Consider the following 4,157-nt stretch of genomic DNA (forward strand, 5'->3'; position numbering starts at 1 on the left):
CAAGCTCCTGAAGGTCCACAGTACTCAAATCCAGGTCCCCTCTCCCTGCCATACAGTGCCACGAAGCCTAGCTATACCCTTTAACGTTCTTTTTTGTGTGTGGATACAGTGAACTTTACTGATGGAATTCAAGAGAGTTAGAATTCTAGAGAGTTGGGGGGCTCCCTAATGCCCCCTTCTTCTGGGGGTCTGGGGTGGAAACCGTGAGTGAAATGCTCAGTGTTGAGGATTGAGTTGAGATAAGAACGCCCCAGCAGCCAAGGGCCTCTCTCTTGCTGTCATGTTCTTGCCATGTGGGTGGTCCAGGGCTTCTTACTCCTTAGAGGCCATGGAGGCCATGAGGTCCCCACCATGATGTCATCCCAGGAAATGAGCTGTACAAAGCTGTTACTGAGATCTATGCCAGCCTCACGATCAAAGGTGGAAGAGTGGGAGTCACTGTTAAAGTCGCAGGAGACAACCTGGTCCTCAGTCCTGCCCGAGATGCCCTTTAGTGGGCCCTTCAAAGTCTACTTCACCCCCTTCTTGATGTCTTTATTCTGGGTAGCTTTTCTCCAGACAGCTTGTCAGATTCACAATGGACAGACACACTGGGGATAGGAACTTGGAAGATCATGCCAATGAACATCCCGATCTGGGATGACCTTGCCCAGAGTCATGGCAGTACCAGTGGATGCAGGGATGATGTTCTGGGCGGTCCCATGACCATCACACTACAGCTTCCCAGAGAGGCTATCTACAGTCTTCTGGGTGGCTGTGATGGCATGGACTGTGGTCATGAATTCTTCCACAGTGCCAAAGTTGTCACGGATGACCTTGGCCAGGGGTGGGGGGGACACTAAGCCATTAGTGCTGCAGGAGGCACTACCGGCAATCATGACTTGTCATGCTTCTCGTGGTTCACCCCTGTAATGGTCTGAACAGGAGTGGGCTCCACAGACTCGTGTGTTTGAATGCTCGGCCCATAGGGAATGGCAGTATAAGGAGGAGTGCTGGAGGAAGTGTGTCACTGTGAGGGAAGTCTTCAGGTCTCACGTGCTCAAGCTATGCCCCATGTGACACACAGTCTCCTTTTGATGCCTGTGGGTCAAGATGTAGAACTCTCAGCTCCTTCTCCAACACCGTGTCTGCCTGCATGCCTTCATGTTTCCTGCCGCAATGGCAATGGTCTAAACCTCTAAAACTGTAAGTCAGTGTTAGTTAAGTGTTTTCCTTTACAAGAATTTGCTTTGGTCATGGTCTCTCTTCACAGCAATAGAAACCCTAACTAAGACAACACCCATCACAAACATGGGGCCTCAACAGAAGGGGCGGAGATGATGACCCTTTTGGCTCCACCATTTAAGTTGGTCCCAGCTTTCTCCATGGTAGTGAAGACACCAGTAGACTCCACAACATACTTGGCCCAGCATCACCCCGTTTGATGGTAGCAGGATATCACTCCTGGAAGACGGTGATGGCCTTTCCATTGATGACAAGGTTCCCATTCTCAGCCTTGACTGTGCCATTGAACTTGCCATGGGTAGAGTTATATTGGGACATGTAGACCAAGCAGCTAAGGTCAATGAAAGGGGATCACTGATGGCAATGATATTCACTTTGCCAGAAATGAAGGAAGCCCTGGTAACTAGCCAGGTGCCCAGTACAGGCAAATCTGTTCACTCTGACCTTCACCATTACGGCTCAGGAACAAGGCTGGCACTGCAAGAGATGTGCTGTCTCTGAACCAGGCAGGAACAGAGAGCCCCTTTCCATGTTCTTATTTGCAAGTATGTTCATAGTGGGGTGGCTTATGTGCACTTGTGAGTGCATGTGTCAGGCTAGAAATCAAACTCAGGTGTCATTCCTCAGCCTGCTGACACTTTGCTTTGTGTGTGGGTGTTTTGTTTTCTGATTTGGGAGGGTGGGTTGTTTTGGTGCTTTGAATAAAAATGGTCCCAATAGGCTCATATTATTTGAATGCTTAGTCGGCAGAAAAATGGCTCTATTTAATAAGGATTAGGAGGTGTGGCCTTGTTGGAAAAATTATATCATTGGGAGTGGCTTTTGAGGTTTCAAAAAAGTCCACACCAGACACAGTATCTCTCTCTCTGTCTCTCTCAGTCTGTGGATCAAGACGTCGTTCCCAGCTACTATTCTAGCACCATGCACGCCACCATGCTCCCTGTCATGATGACAACATATTAAACCTCTGAAACTGTAAACAAGTCCCCAAGTAAATGTTTTCTAAGAGTTGCCGTGGTCATGGTGTCTTCACAGCAATAAAACAGTGACTAAGACAGGTGTGTGTGTGTGTGTGTGTGTGTGTGTGTGTGTGTGTGTTTGAGACAAGGTCTCTCACTGGTCTGGAACATGTTAGGATGGGTAAACTAGCAGGCAAGCAAGCTCCAGGGGTTGCCTCTGCATCCCAGCTCTTGAATTATGTGGTCTAGAGATCAAACTCCGATCCTCATTCTTGGGCAGCAAGCAGGCACTTTACCAATTGAGCTATGTCCCAAGCCCTAACACTCCTATTTTTTACTATTAAAAATTATAATGAGTACTGGAGAGGTGGATCGGTGGTTAAAAGCATTGGCTTCTCTTTCAGGAGACCCAGAGTTCAATTCCTAGCACCCATTTATTGGCTCATGAGTGTCTATAACTCATATATGTGGTGCCCAGATATGCAGGCAAAACATCAATGTACATAAAATAAATGACTTAAGTTTAAAAATTTGGTATTTAAAAATTTGCAGGTGCTGAATAGAATGGTTCACACCTTTAATCCCAGGACTTAGGAGATAGAGGAAGGTTGATCTCTAAATTTGAGGTCAGCCTACTCTACATAGTGAGCTCCAAGCTATCCAAAGATACATAATAATATCCTCTCTCTCTCTCTCTCTCTCTCTCTCTCTCTCTCTCTCTCTCTCTCTCTCTCTCTCTCTCTCTCTCTGTGTGTGTGTGTGTGTGTGTGTGTATGTGTGTGCGTGTGTGTGTAATAGGATTGAGAAGAGAAGTTGGCTCAGTGGGTAGTAGCAGTTACTGTAGAAGCAAAAGGACCCAAATCAAACCCCCAGTTCCCTTGTAAAAAATTGGGCATGACCATGCATGTCTGTAAACTCAGCACTATGAATAGAGGTAGGTGGAAGTTTAGTAGCTAGCTAGTCCAGCCAACATGATAGTTCCAGGTTCAGCGGTGATCTTGTCTCAAAGAATAAGGTGAAGGGTGACAGAGGAAAACACTAGACATCTTCCTCTGGCCTCTACATGTTTGTATTTTGTACACTGATATGCACACATGCGTGTTCATATCACCCAGAGACATACATCTCACACACACACACACACATACACAATTACAATAACCAGATGTGGCAGCACTCACTGTAATCCCAGCACTCAGGAGTCAAAAAGGCAGGAAGATTGCCACAAATTTGAGACCAGCCTGGTCTACATATCAAGTTTCAGGCCAACATGACTATGTGTAAGACCTATTGGGAAAAAAAAAAAACAAGACTGCAATAATAATTTATTTTAGCTGTTATACTTCTATGATATGAATCTACAGATATTTACAAGTCGTGCTACACCCTTCCTTCTTGATCTTCCTATGTCTACAGCAGTGTCTCTCACTCCATCTAAGAGCTACGGGAGTATGTGTACATGGATTAAGGGGCTTGCAGCCAAGCCTGGCAATCTGAGTTCGATTACTGGGACCCACATGGGAGAAGGAGAGAACTGATTCCCAGCAGCTGTCATCTGACTTTTCCACACCATGGCAATGTGCACTCCGCCCTCCAAATAAACAAATAAATGTTTAAAAAATTAGCCTTCTTGGGCTCCATTCTCCTACTGAAAGTTGTGCTTTGATTTACACACAATGAGTTGGATGAATTCCACCATGCCTGAGTAGAGTCCTAGCAAGGGCCTTAGAGATAGCTGTCCCCAGCCACCTTCTTCCTGGAAAAGTGAGGTATGGTATGCTGAATGAAAATGGCCCCCATAGACTCATAGTTGTGGCTTTGCTGGAGTAGGTGTAGCCTTGTTGGAAGAAGCGTGTCACTGAGGGTGGGCTTTAAGGTCTCAGAAGCTCAAGCCAGGCCCAGTGTCTCTCTCTTCCTGCTGCCTGCCAATCCAGATGCAGAACTCTCAGGTACCTCTCCAGCACCATGTCTGCC

General features: G+C 46.5%; 1 pseudogene; it reads right to left on the reverse strand.

The window, feature by feature from the left end:
- Window positions 1-713: 713 nt before the first annotated feature.
- On the reverse strand, window positions 714-1,677 carry LOC130874105 (glyceraldehyde-3-phosphate dehydrogenase-like; annotated as a pseudogene).
- Between the last annotated feature and the right edge of the window lie 2,480 nt (window positions 1,678-4,157).

Source organism: Chionomys nivalis, chromosome 5, assembly GCF_950005125.1.
Source record: "Chionomys nivalis chromosome 5, mChiNiv1.1, whole genome shotgun sequence".
In the NCBI taxonomy this organism is placed as follows: Eukaryota; Metazoa; Chordata; class Mammalia; order Rodentia; family Cricetidae; genus Chionomys; species Chionomys nivalis.